Source organism: Nicotiana tabacum, chromosome 7 (genome assembly GCF_000715075.1).
Source record: "Nicotiana tabacum cultivar K326 chromosome 7, ASM71507v2, whole genome shotgun sequence".
NCBI classification, from domain to species: domain Eukaryota; kingdom Viridiplantae; phylum Streptophyta; class Magnoliopsida; order Solanales; family Solanaceae; genus Nicotiana; species Nicotiana tabacum.
Window position 1 is genome coordinate 101,114,068 of NC_134086.1, and position 15,604 is coordinate 101,129,671.

Here is a 15,604-nt window from a genome sequence, read left to right on the forward strand (position 1 = left end):
CAAATATTTGGATTAATTATCCACAAATCACTTGATTAACTTGTTAATCTCTCATTAACCAATTACCCACATAATTAAGTATCTCAAATTTTTTATAACACCACCCATTTTTAACATACCTTATACACCTTACTATCATGGCCATGTGGTACCTTGTATGGTACTAGTCTATAAATACCGGGTATTTTAGCTCGCGCCGTATTTTATCCCAAAATGTCAAACTTCGACGAAATTCATTTTCTTCGATTTGCTTACCTTCTCACCGTCACGAATTTACTCATTACTTGTTTGAAATACCATAAAATGCTTATAATCTCCAAATAATCTACCACGACCCTAACCCCGAACCCGATCGTGATGGCGCCTCTCGTGAAGACAAGGCCAGCCAGACCAAAACAGAACACCTCATTTAAACAGTTAAACATCATAAATAGTTCTAAAACATGATATAATGACCATAATTTGCGAAAATAACGATAAAAATAGTAGAAACCATCCCGACACAGCCCAAACCGGGGTGTCACAAGTCATGAGCAACTAAGGATCCCGATACGAGTCTACTAGATATGAAATCTGATACAGAAGTTCAAGAACATAAAAATAGTAAGATAAGGGAGGCACGGGGGCTGCGGACGCTAACAACTACCTCGTAATCTCCGAAAAACACTGCCTGGACTGGGAGGATCAACACTCAGGAGCGGACTCTGCGATGCCTGAATCTGCACACATGGTGTAGGGAGTAATGTGAGTACTCCGACTCAGTGAGTAATAAATATAAATAATGGTTGAAAGAAAGAAAACACGTAAAGGCACAAAGCAATTCTATATCAAGCAGTAAAATCACTTAAAGCAGTAAATCAGTGAGGCAGTCAAATGAAATTCCTTTAAATCAAGTAAAACAGGTACTTTAGCAGGTAAATAACAAGTAGAAATACGCCCCTCGGGCACGGTAATAATCGCTCAGAACAGTATCAGCCTCCCGGGCTCACTCTCAGTACAGTATCAGTCCCTCGGGCTCACTCTCAGATCATGATGGGTACCAGCGCTCACTGTGGGTGTGCAGACTCTGGAGGGGGCCCTTACGGCCCAAGTGCTATATCAAGCCACCTCGTGGCATCATCACTCGGCACTCGGCCTCACATCACTCAAGCCACCTTGTGGCGTATAAAAGTATCTTAGGCCCTCGGCCTCATATCGCTAGGCATATCCTCACATATGTCCCTCGGCCTCACTCGGTCCAAAAATCATCACAAGCCCCTCAGGCATTAGTAAAATAGTAGTTCTCGGCCAAAACAACTTTTAGAAATATCATTTAAGTTTCAAATCTGAGTAAAAGTGGCTGAGTTTGTAAAACAGTAAATATCAAAAGGACTGAGTTCAAGTGATAAATCAATACAGTGAGAAAATAATGATAAAAATCCCTGGAGGGTTCAAATAGTTGGCACGAAACCCAAATATGGCAATCAGCCCAAATCATGATGATAACAAATGGGTTTCAGTCAAATACGCAGAAAAATCATCAGTCGGGACGGACCAAGTCACAATCCCCAATAGTAAATGACTCCACGCTCATCATCAAGCGCGTGTCTCATCTCAATATAGCACTGCGATGTGTAATCCAGGGTTTCAAACACTCAGGACATCATTTACAATCATTACTTACCTCGAACCGGCTACAACTCTAGCTCGCGACGCCTTTGCCCCTCGAATCGGCCTCCACACGCGTTAAATCTATCCAAAATCAGAACGAATACATCACAATATGCTAAGGGAACAAAACCCAAGCGAAAACAATCGAAAAATATCAAAAATCCCGAAATTAGCAAAACCCGAGCCCCGGGCCCACTTTTCGAAACTTAGAAATTTTCACATCATTAGATTCCTTATCACCCCACGAGTTCATACATATCAAAAGTTCTCCAATCCGACCTCAAATGGTCCTTCAAATCCCAATTCAAAAGTTCAAAATTCCAAGCCCTAGTTCTTCCATTTTTAGCTTAAGTTCCATGAATTTCTCGATTGATTTCACAATAGAATCACGTTTTAAGTTCAAAAATCCTACCTCCAATCAATTCTCCTTGAATCCTTCTTTAATCACCCTCAAAAAGCTCTCAAAATGCTCGACTATGGAGGAAAAATGACTCAAAATTGCGGATGAAATAACTTATACACTTTCTGCCCAGTTCTGATATTCCTTCTTCACGAATGCGGTCAAACTCTCGCGTTCGCGATGCACAACTTATCTTGACCAGATTTCCTTCTACGCGATCGCGACCAAGGGCTCGCGAATGCGATGCTTTAGACTCCTCAACCTACGCGAACGCAACCTTACACTGCGAATGCGATGTTTCCCTTTTCCAAACTATGCGAACGCGAGACCTCAGCTGCGAACGCGAAGAGCAATTACCCCTGAACCACAAATCCTTATACGCGAATGCGGGAAGTTTCATGCGAACGCAAATAACCATCTTACAGCCTTACGCGAATGTGATACCTCAAACGCGAACGTGAAGGCTTAAATTCCTGCCTTCCAAATTCCTCCTACGTGATCGCAACACAACCTACGCGATCGCGAAGGCCAAAATCTCTGCAACACCTGAACAGCAAATCTGCAACTTCTCAAAGCCAAAAATGGTCCGATTGACCATCTGAAACTCACCCGAGGCCCCCGGGACCTCAACTAAAAGCACCAAGACATCCTAAAACCTCATTCAAACTTGTTCCAATCATCAAAACACCTCAAACAACACCAAATCCATCAATTCACATCGAATTCAAGCCTAAGTTTTTCTAAAAACTTCCGAAATATGCTTTCGATCAAAAACTCAACCAAAACACGTCCGAATGACCTGAAATTTTGCACACACATCCCAAATGACATAACGAAGCTATTGCAACTCTCGGAATCTCATTCCGACCCTCAAATCAAAATCTCACCTACCCACCGACAATCGCCAAAATACTAATTTCGCCAATTCAAGCCTAATTCTACACCGAACCTCCAAAACCAATTTTGATCACACTCCTAAGTCATAAATTACCTCCCGAAGCTAACCGAACCACCGAAACTCACATCCGAGCCCTCTAACACATAAGTCAATATCCGGTTGACTTTTCCAACTCAAACCTTCTTAAAAGAGACTAAGTGTCTCATTTCTTACCAAATCCACCCCAAACGCAAATAATCAACTCGGTCACATAAAATGCGAATAATAAGGCATAAAGAAGCAGAAATGGGGGAAACGGAGCGGTAACTCATGAGATGACTGGTCGGGTCATCACATCATCTTTTCCTTAGACTGATGTCAATTACCTTACGAAAAATTCAACGTATAATACTATAGGGTGCAATATCGTTGTAATTTAATACTACGAAGCGTAACATCATCGTAATGTAATACTGCAAGGCATAACATCATCGTAATATAATACTGCAGGATGTAACATTATCGTAATATAATACTGCGAGACGTAATATCGACGTAATATTGCGGGGCGTAACATCCTTAAATATTCTCCATTGAATTTTGGAAATTCCACCTTAGTGTATTTGTTAAATAGAATATTAGGCAAGGTGGTGTTGTGGTTGGTGTGGAGGTTTGGATATTAACTGGTAACATGTATGTCTGGGAAAGGAAGAGGAATAAGAATATAAGGTATTTGATGGTATAGGGAAGGGGAAATACGTATAGTCCGAGTGTGGTAGGTAGAAGGAAATGTTGCACTTTGGTAGTAGGGGTAATGGAAGTGTGGTGCTCCTACTGGTGTTCCCTGACTTGGAGGATAAACTCTTCCAAATATAGGGACAGAGGGCATATAGGAAGAGAGAAATTGAGAAGTGAGTCTAGGTCGTGGAGAATGGAAATTTTGGAATTGAAACTGAGTAGGCTGGATGGTGTATTGTGGTGGAACAGAGGTACGAACAAGGTTTCTTGGTGATGGAAGGTTAGGGTTTGCTGATAGATTTAGCGAGATCTGTGCCATGTAAGCCATATTCAAGCTTTGGAGGTTTTGAGTAATAGAGGGGTGTTGAACTTGAACACTAGTTGGAGAAGGAATACTTTATGTTACTAAGCTACCAGTTGCACTCCTAGTTGGGGTCATAATTTCACCAAAATCAAATGACATGTCATGAGGAGAGTATATCACACCTTCTGTTGTTGCTAGACTATTTCCCCCTTCTGGTCTTCTTCCTCCATGAACGACCTCATTCAGCACATCTCTGATTTTACCCAAAACTTCCTCTTGTATCCTGCTACTTTGCTCTTGGCTTGATTCCAATTGATCTTGTCGAGCAGTAAATCCAGATACATCAGTAGCTAGTTTTTGTAATAGGCTCACGACCTCATTCATATCAGTAGCCATGAATTCCCATAGAGCCAATAAGTGCTCTAATACCATTGATGCAAAAGATAATGGAACAGTAAAAAGAAATAAAAGAAACAAGGAAGAAAAATGCAATGAAAGGAAGAAAATTGAAATACGAAGCAAAAAAGTAAAATGGGTTTCAATTCATACCCAGAATGAAGGAATTACAAGCATATATAAGGCTACTGAGCTAAGCACCTCTGATAGTCTCTTTGCCAGTTTCTAACAAAAATGATATGGACTAGATGTGAATACGACAAAGTAAATTAGGGGACCTATGTGTAACTACGGGGAACGTAAGGGACTCAAGAGTCTGACTAACAAACTTTAATAAAACACTTTAGTTTAACTAACATAACTAACTCTATTACTATGGCAACAAGATGTACAACCTCCGCAAGCTTAACTGCTATATATTCGTATCAGCAACAAATCATAATATGGAACTAGTGTTACATGATTCTCACATGCCATATGTTGACAAATACATTGACTTTGCCCCTCGCAAAATAAGAGTTTGTTTCGATCAACTTCATTTACACAATTTCTAACATGACTAGTAAGGATAGCCCGGGCCGAACAGAACAAAGCTATTTCATTTCAAAAGGCATGTGTAATGATAACTTAGAGTAATAACAAAAGGATCATACTCTACTTCAGCAACATAATGATGTGACCTCAGATAATATGGCACATATGACTCTATTTCAAAAAAGTTGTCCAAGATTTAGTACATGCCACCTCTATTAAAATGTGTAGATGTAAGCTAATTCTTCTCAGAAAAAACATGTAGTTATATCTCGAAAAGAACTCATAGCATAGAAAGCATATGCTAACAGGAAACTCCATCAAGATCAGAAAAACTATTTGTAAGTGAGTCAGTCAACATGCTCAGTCAGAGAAATATTTTTATTTTTAAATAGATTTTTATATATATAGGCTTTCAACTCTTTCTTGAACGACCGTTATTCACTTCCAGCAATACTTCGTAAAGACCTATTAAATACCAATAGAATGCATCAGCTAGTTGACAAATCTAACAATATGAAATGAAAAAGAAAGAGCAGAAATAACCGCTGTAAATTTGTAGGGGAAAACTCACATCTATTAGTTTAGAAAAGATCCATCAACATGTTCACTCTTCAATATGATCATAACATGTCACAATTGATTCACAAAAGTTGGTGTTATGGTTGCACACCTAAGAATTTTGAATAGACCATGTGGAAGAATCAGCAAGTAGAAAATTGAATGACCTTTTTTGGTATTGTGAAATAATAAAAATTACTAAAGTAGTTCTCGTATATAAATCAATATTAACCTATTTCTTGTGAGTTGCAATAACCTGAATCAGCTAGCATAAATAATACAAAAAATGCAAATTATCTTAGATGAAGTCATCACAACTATATAACTAAATATCAAATTATGTGAAACTTCTATTTCGCCATGAACTAATGCGTTTTTAAGTAATATCATTAGACTAAAAGAGCACTTTGTGCCAAGCTAAACAAGCATGACGTTTTAAAAAGTTACTAATGGGTTAGAAAGATAAGCTTCACCTTCTCACTAGAACTTTTCCCTTGTAAAATAATCTACCAATTTCCTTCTTCTTCAACGAAACCATGAATGACACTCCTCCAATGACCAATACAGAACCTCCAGATCCGAGCTTCACGAATATAGATGACTCAGCCACCAATAACAATCACCCTTCCTTTATGCAGACACTATTAAATAAATAACCATACTATGTCACTTCCACCAATTTATACTACCCAATCACACATTGACATGTCTGATGAAGTGCTACAAGACCTAACGCCATACAACTTTATACCCATTTCCAATGCAGACAAATCCATACTTTATAATCCCAGGAAATACTCAATTATAGATAAAGTTTTTGGACGCATGGGTCATTTATCCCTCAAACAAAAATTATAAACTATGTGGAAACCCACTGAAATACTATCACTCATCGACCTAGGTAATGAATTTTTTAATAAAATACCAACAAGAAGAAAACATGAACAAAGCATTGCATAACGGACTGTAGTTTGTATTAAATTATTTTATTTTTGTGCGACGATGGGAACCTAAATTCCTAGCATCCACCACAAACGTCAAATATATTGCAATTTGGACTCGACTCCCTGAGCTTTCAACAGAGTAATATGATTTTGAAATACTACAATAAATAGAAAACAAACTTTGCAAACTCTTACAAATTGATACATGCACATCTGCTACATTTTGTGGCTGTTATGCTCGTATTTGGATAGAAGTGCCGCTAGAACAACCATTAAAGTCCCATGTTTTCATTGGGACATTGATAATTAGAGATTTTGACAACTTATTTGCTCTCTTTTACTTTCGTTTTAGACCAAAATTGCTTAAAGGTACTCCCAAAAACTAATGAAATGTGCTTGCTTGCAGGAATGATAGAACATGAGCTAAAGAGATGAAAATCAACTCAAAAAGAAGTAATTTTGGATAAGGACAGAAACAAGGCTAAACGGGCAGTGTGCGGTCGCACAATATTGAGTGCGGCAACAGATCATGAAGAAGACCTCTGATAAGAAATGACATGCAAAGTGCTGACCGCACAATTCTGGTGCGGCCGTAAAAGACAAAGATCAGAATGATAGGATTTTAAGTTCAAGAAGAAATACGGACCGCACTATTTTTGTGCGGTCGTTTAATCAAGAGCGCAGCCGCACTCATTTTTATGCAGTCCGTAGAAGTCTCACACAGGCAAAGCCCAAGATCAAGGAGTGCGGACCGCACTATAATTGTGCGGTCACAGAAGAAAGAGTATGGTTGCACTCATAAATGTGTGGTCCGTAGAAGTAGAAGGAGTGCGGCCGCAATCCAGAATTGTGCAGCCGCATAACTGGAACATGTCAAGCCAAATCTCATTGTGCGGACCACACACATAATTGTGCGGCCGCACAGCCTCCACAGAGGCAATTTTGTCAGATATTTTCAGTTTAGTATAAATAGAACTTTTTCTCATTCTTAGATCAAGTTTTGTTTTGAGGGAGCACCTGAGCCGTTTTTCTTTACTGTATTGGGTAACATTGTACTAGATTAGCATTTTAACATTAGATTTCTTCCCGTAATCTTCTATTATGGATTTTATCTTAATTTCTTCTTTAATTTCTGCATTTTTCGTGAGTAGCTAAATCTCTAGTTAGGGTTGTGACCCAACCGTAGTGTGGGTACTTAACGAGTGTTTGATTTAGGGCTTGTTTGTGATTGAGTTAGTGATATTTAGCCTAGTTCTTGCTTGAATTCAAGAATTAATGGTTGCAAACATTGATTCGTGCCTAATTGACTTAGGGTGTGTTTGGTATGAAGGAAAACATTTTCCGAAAAATATTTTCCAATTTTTCCATGTTTGGTTAGCTTAAATATTTTGAAATATATTTTCCTTGAGAACTCATTTTCCTCCAATTGGAGGAAAATGTTTTCCTTATCAAAAGAAGGGAAAACATTTTTCAAAACTCCTATTTAACCTTCCCCACCCTCACCAACCCAACCCACCCCCTCTCTCCAAAAAAGACTTCTTCTTTTTTTCAAATTTCAATTTTTCTATTACCACCCACCCTACTAACCCTCCACTCCACCCCCCACCTCCCGCAAAAAAAAAATATTTTAACCTTATTTTTTTTTGCAATTTTAAATTTCTATTTTTTTATTTTTTCTGCAGCACCCACCCTCATCCCCAACTGTGCCCCCCCCCCCCCCCAGGAAAAAATATTTTTTTAATATATTTTTCAATTTTAGTTTTATTATTTATCGGTTTAAAGGTTCAAAATTTTACAGGTTTCAAAGTTATGAGTTCGGAGGTTTATGTGTTTGGAAGTTTACGGGTTTAGAAATTATAAAGTTTACGGGTTCAAAATTTTGTGGTTTCGAAAGTTTATGAAAAATGTGGGCTCGGAAGGTTATTGGTTTGAAAGTTTATGTTTCATGTTTATTATATCTAAATTATTTATAAATACTCTTGAGAAGCCATTTTCCTTAATTTGCGTACCAAATTGCGGTGAAATGAATAAGATTACTACTTGTTTTCCAAGAAAATATTTTCTTGGAAAATATTTTCCGTTATACCAAACACACCCTTAGTCTCTACTTGAAAAAGAAAGATTAAGTATAGGAAGACTTGGCTAACAAGAAATTGGGGTGAACTCAAAAAATTGATAGCCCCAATTAAAGAGTTGATTCTAGAGATAGTAAGATCTTACTTGAGCATTTATCTCTTGTTTTATGCAATACACAATTGGACTTGAGAAAGTCAAAGTGGGCAAAAATTACTCAAACTACCGAGAGGTATAGAGTGAGTAATCGAGTGTGATTGCTATGTTACAACCCCGACTAATCAAACTTACCCTAGAGTTTACAACCCATTGGGTAACCACCTAAGTGGAAGTCACTACCCTAGACCTTTTATTAACTTGAAAAATAACAACACCAAAAATATTGTCTCTTAGCTTTTTATTTGCAAACATTAGCATAATCAATAGAAGTAGAAAGAAACAACCAAATATGTAGAAGTACAATCTTGGATACATCATACACCTACTCTAGACATATACCTAATTCCATATCTAACTCCTTACGAATTCGACCCCGACTTGCATTGAGTTTTTATTATTGCTTCGATCGCCTCACAACCTATATTTGTGGTGTGAGTTTGGGAGACATCAGACACACCGTCAACAAGTACTTTACGAAGGTCTAAATATGTTATGTGTTAGTTATGGACGACTGGGTCACACCCGACTTGTTTGTCCCCATAGCCAAAGACATCACCCATAAAAAAAACATATCACAACAATCATCAACTTCTGCAAATATCCCCATCCTTACATATGAAACTCAAGAAACAGACTCGGAATGGAAAATTGTAGTCTTCCCACGAAGATCCAACAAACAACAAGGGCGACAACAATATACAACTCACAGTCTTCGCTCAACGATGTCTTAGATTGAACGTTGACTTATCTTATTGCCGTTCAATCTCTAAGGCGGGTTTCCTGAAACAAGCACATCACCACCGCGTATAGTAACTACTAGAAAAACTACCATAATATCGAAGACAACGGCAACCCACGAGACACTCACAAGTACGCTTCCTAAGTCTTCCTCCGCAAACCCTGATACTCCATTAATATCTAAAAATATGTTGAATGACTCTGGATTAGCACTTAAAATTAAATTTAATATTCTAAACAAGCAAGAAATTTATTAGACATAAATAATACTGCTCATCAAAAAAGCCCAAAACAACAAATAGTGGCCCAAAATGAAGCAGCGCAGACGGAAATTATCCGGCCCAAGGAATTACCACAATTACCTTTACTCAAACATAGAAACCCTAATAAAAACACACACCAATGCACACGTTACACAAATGATCAGTGACTTCATGGACACTATGCCAATGCCTCAAACTGCCACGTCAACGCCACCTCCACATTCAACCAATCAAAATCTGTTAACCAACCACTCCTTACAAGATCAGACAAGCCCACCAATCTTGTTACTAGGCAATCATGACCTAGACATAGTAGATACCAAGCCCAACACATCACTTCACCTTTATACTACTGCCCCATGCAAACCCCCTTCCACAAAGGCATCCTACGTGAAAAGACCAAAGCACAAGACCACAATACTCCACCACGTCTCCCTCCTTTACTAATACTGCCACCAAATCGTTAGAGTCCTCACCTTACACGCAATACTCTAAAGCCTTCTCTTTTTCTATTTCAATCACTCTTCATGCAACACCACAAATGCACCAACATTCCAACTCAGAACTCATCACTAGCGCCCGTCCCAACTCCCCTATAGACCACTCAACCTCCACTTCCTCTCTCCACCAACCATGGCCAACCAAACTCCACCACCCCACAATTACCTAGTAATATACACCTCTCAAACTCCAAACCCATTCACTCCACCACAATCTTGGCTCCATATGGGGCTACAAAATTATGCATTGACCTTCTTAATGCTAGTGACCAATCAAGAAGTGATCATTCATCTCCAAAATCCTCAGGACCTAGAACAGATAGTAACGGAGGGACTGACAGCTGCTATGAACCTCTATGGCCAATACCAGTGGGAAAACACACAAATGAATCCATCACCCATGAAGGGGATACACCATCAACCTCAGCCATACCACTACCCATGGAACACACTTCCACAACTCAATAGCCACCATCAGATGAACAACTACGAGGAGTTATCATTCTACCCACCAACCAAATCTCCCCATTTCATGGTTACATGACTATACCTACATGCAACAACACTTAATACCAATGTCGCCAATGAGCCCATTCGAACCACTCACTCCAACAACAAGCCCAATTAGCCCATAGCCACCAACTCCAAACGATCAAGAAATTCTCACGCCCCAGGAAATCGTAGTATTATGGAAGAGATGAGGGAAACAAGAACGGAACTAGTGTGGCTAAGGGCTTACCATATCTCCGTCTTAAAAGGGCAATACGATAAAAAAAATATTACTCAACTGCCCTCCAGAAGTGATCAAATGCTTGATCAAACTACGTCCCATAGTGAACCCAGAGGCGAAAAAATTTGATGTAGTGATAACATCAACACTCAGGGAAATGACTCCATCACCCATGGAGGAGACACCAACTCTATAGGAGAATCCTCTTCAAACTAGCATCACCCACTCGTACTAAGTCTATGAATTTTGTCATATGGAACTGCAAAGGTGCATAGTCTCTACAATTTAGAAGGAACTTTCGATCTATGCTAAATTATTATAGGCCACCACTGGTGGTTCTATTAGAAACACACCTTGCAGATCATGTCCTGCTGAGAGATGATTTCCATTTCACTAGCTTTTCACAAGCTCCAGAGAAAGGACAAGCAGAGGGTATAGTCGTTTTGTGGAATAACAATATTGTGCATGTTAGTAAAATTGCACTCACAAATCAGGAGATCCACTACATGGTGCATATATATCCTCAAGGCCATTCCTTTATGCCATCAGGCATATATGCTAGTCATATATTAAATAATAGGAAATTAATGCGGCAAAATTTAATGTCTATAGTGGATGCCTATAAGGGTCATTGGCTAATGGGGCGCGATTTCAATGATATACTCTACTCCAATTAAAAATTTGGAGGATGTCTTATAAATAATTCTTGGGCAAATTTAATATTAAATTATTTTAATTGTTGTAATCTACTAAATATAAGGTTTAGAGGTAGTAAATATACGTGGATAAATAAACGTAGAAGGGCTGCCTTGATTCTTGAGAGATTAGATAGAATAGTGACAAATTATGAATGACTTAATATTTTTCCTGATGCTCATATGCAACACTTACCTAGAATTCACTATGACCATAGCCCGTTACTATTAACTATTCAAACAAATACTCCTAAACGAAATAGTATCTTTAGGTTTGAAACTATGTGGTTATCACATCAAGATTTTCCTAAAATAGTAAATCATATGTGGAATACAAACCCACCATTGATAGAAGTTGTTGAGGATTTTACTAAAATTGTCCAAGTCGGGAACAAAGACACTTGAGAAATTTTTACCAAAAAATTATATTCAAGCCCGATTAGCGGGCATTCAAAAATCTCACAACTACCCTACCAGTATTTTTTTTACAAATATTAGAAAAGGATTTAATAAAGCAATTTAACAATATATTGAAACTTGAAGAAGATTATTGAAAATTTAAATCTAGAGTGAACTGGCTCAATAATGGTGACGCAAATACTAGATTCTTCCATTTATCTACTTTAAAACGATCGCGACGCAATCGCATAATGGCTCTAAAAGATCATATGGGTAGCTGGATTACAGATCATGAGGAACCAAAAAATCTAGTACTGAATTATTACCAAGAATTATCACTACGTCTCATACTGTATCTAAATATGCGCACTCAATAACTACTTTTAATACAATTCCCCAGGAAAATGATACCTCTATAGTAACACCACTTACTGACAAAGAAATCATAGAGGTAATTTACTCCTTCCAAAATTAAAATCGCCAGGCCCAGACGATTTCCACCCCTATTCTTCCAAAAATATTGGCCTCAAATTAAGCACTCCGTACTCCAATTCTGCAATGACATATTTTAGAATGGACACATTCCTCAAACATTAAATAAAATATATATTTGCTTAATCTTTAGGATTAAAAGCCTGTTCACAATTGCCCATTTAAGGTTGATTAGTTTATGTAATACCTTTATAAGGCCATTACAAAAATTATAATTAATCGTATTATACCTTTACTCGATAACATTATTCACTCAACACAGTCAGCTTTCCAGAAAAATCGTAGAGCTGCAAATAATGCAATCATAGTGCAAGAATTGCTTCACCACTTCCATAATTCTAAATCAAAATGCTCTAACATGCTTTTAAAAATTGACATTGAAAAAGCTTTTGATAGATTGGAATGGACTTTTATCCGTCAAACTCTCACCTATTTTAACTTCCCTACTCATTTAATCACTCTCATCATGTTGTGTGTAGCCAAACCAACAATATCGATACGCATTAATGGCATATCAACCCATTTCTTTACCCCCACCAGGGGTATTAGGCAAGGAGACTCTTTCTCTCCCCTATCTCTTTATAATGTGCATGGAGATGCTTTTACGAAACATTAACATGGCGATCAACTACAATCGTTGGAAGCCAATCTCTCTAAACCCTAAATCCCTCCTTATATCACACTTGTTCTTTGCAGACGATATTATATTAGCCTCCAAAATTACTACCACTAGTCGTCATACTATTATTGACCAACTAGACCAATTTACACATATTTCAGGCCAAAAAATTAATTTTGAGAAATCAAAAGTTTTCTTCTCAAAATATGTAAAATCTGCCGATAAAGTGTTTGTCCTTACATTCTTTAACATGATGGAAGACAAATCTTTTGAAAAATATCTAGGATTCCCTATCTTTAGTACCAAACCCACAAAGCAGGATTTTCAATTTATTGTCGACAATTTAAAAAATATACTAGCAGGATGGAAAACAAACCATCTTTTATTAGCGGGGCGTACCACTCTTATCAAGCAACTCTTAATTCTATCCCCAATCATATAATGCAATTCATAGCTCTACCCAATTATATAATCACTCGGTTAGAATCCTTTCAAAAGAATTTTTTTTGGAGTACAACATCTCAAAAGAAATACTCCATTTATTAAAATGGGACTACGTAACTAACCCAAAAGAACAAAAGAGGCTAGGAATCCAAAAACTTAAGGAAAAAGATAATGCCTTACTTGCAAATACAACATGGAGATTATTTCATAACCCTCAGACCCTTTGGGCTTCGATCCTGCTATCTAAATATATAACCACTGATAAAAGTCATTTGGCAAGAACTTCAACACTTTGGAAGCACATTACTACTGGATGGCAGGTGTGTCAAAAAGAGCTAGTTTGGCATGTCATACAAGGCACGCACGTAGTTTTGGGCTGACAATTGATTAGCCTCAAACCTGAATATTTGCACACTAATTAAGGGACCTCCACAACATAATAAGGACCAATTAAAAATCAAAGAGGCACTCTCTACTAGCAACAATCAATCCTCAGCCATCTCCTTTGATACCACCAGCCATTACAGATTAAATCAATAGTGCTTATATGTCTTTCAATTCCCATCGTTCAAATAGCATAATTTGGGGGCTTATGCCAAGGGGACAATTCACCATGCTACAAAGCACTCACACACTCGAATCACCTTCCAAACTTTCACGGCTGGATTTGGTGTCTCCACTTACCACCAAAAATTAAATCATTTTGGTTAATAGGCCATAACTGTCTTCCAACTAACTCCTACTTATATAGACTTGGAATCCAATCTTCCAATCTATGTACTTTATGTCAAGTGCACGAAGAAACAATTAGTCACATTCTATTCAATTGCACTAACGCAAGACACTGTTGGCATACTATGAAATTAATGGGTTTAATACAAAATACTAATCATGCAATTGTTCCTAACTATGCATGGCTTAGAAAACTTATTCAATCACATAGTTTCACCAATAAGAGTTCAATACCTCATCAAGTACAACTCCCCTTCACTTTATGGCATTTGTGGAACATTAAAAATAAAAACATCTTCGAAAATTCCAAATATACACCCAACATTAATTTTATAAATCAACTTGCAACCGATTTTTTTTACCTAACCAATAGCGCCACACACAAAAAAAAATTATTACCAATGTATATCAAGTGGGAACCTCCACCAATGGGTTATTTCAAATTAAAAACAGACGGAGCAGTCAAAGCGTCAACTACTAATGTTGGATTTGGGAGGGTGTTCATTGATACAAATGGGGATTGAGTGATGGGACATGCGGAAAACCATCCCACGACAAATGTCACTAATATATGACTCATGGCATTGCTTCGAGGATTACAACTAGCAGCAACACACAAACTCACACCATTGCAAATCCACACGGACGCGAAAGAGGTAATTGTCATGCTTAATAGTACATCCACAATGCACTCATACTTGCTTAATAATTGTAGATCCCTGAACCAGACACTAAGTAATACAGTCATGGCCCCCACTTACAAGGAGTTGAACACAGTAGCTGACAAACTAGCACATTTTTGGAATGGAACTGATGGGCAACAATATCACCTTTTTGCCAACTCCACCAAACTTTATAGGAGGATCTTCTTGAGACAATCTGGGTTGCTGCAAACTTAGGCATATTCTACAACAAATCCTACAACAACGGGATCATAAGTAGCTTTTTGTAACTCTTTTGATGTAGCTTCTGGTAGTGACAACACAAAATACTTTTTTGTAATAGAGCAGTCGCTCAAAATGACGCTCATCATCCACTTACTATCAGTAATAGTAGTGATGTTCCAACTATTTGTACAACTGCATCTTCGCAGATGCTTCCTGTATTTCCTCGTTAACTAATAAATGCAGTCTTTCAAACCCAAAAAAACATGACTTTTGTCCTAGATTTAGTTCTACACCGCTGTTGAAACTTTTTTACAATACGGGCATGATCTTCTTGTAATCTTTAGTAATTCCCACAACACACTCTTCCATATCATGTACTTTTATAATGTCGTAGATCCACAAATGATGTATCATAAGCAACTAGTAGGTCAACACACCTGTTAGAAATAAAATAATCAAATCGGCTTTGAGG

At 37.8% G+C, this 15,604-nt stretch overlaps 1 long non-coding RNA gene across 2 annotated transcripts; it reads right to left on the reverse strand.

The window, feature by feature from the left end:
• Window positions 1-444: 444 nt before the first annotated feature.
• Window positions 445-5,115, reverse strand: LOC142182557 (uncharacterized). 2 transcript variants are annotated; one of them, XR_012711365.1, is made up of 3 exons: window positions 4,152-5,109; window positions 1,664-1,731; window positions 445-719 (listed from the first exon to the last, which is right to left on the reverse strand). It is a non-coding gene; the product is annotated as an uncharacterized LOC142182557 (long non-coding RNA). The 2 variants fall into 2 exon arrangements; XR_012711366.1 differs by lacking the exon at window positions 1,664-1,731 and having other exon boundaries at window positions 4,152-5,115.
• Window positions 5,116-15,604: the final 10,489 nt, after the last annotated feature.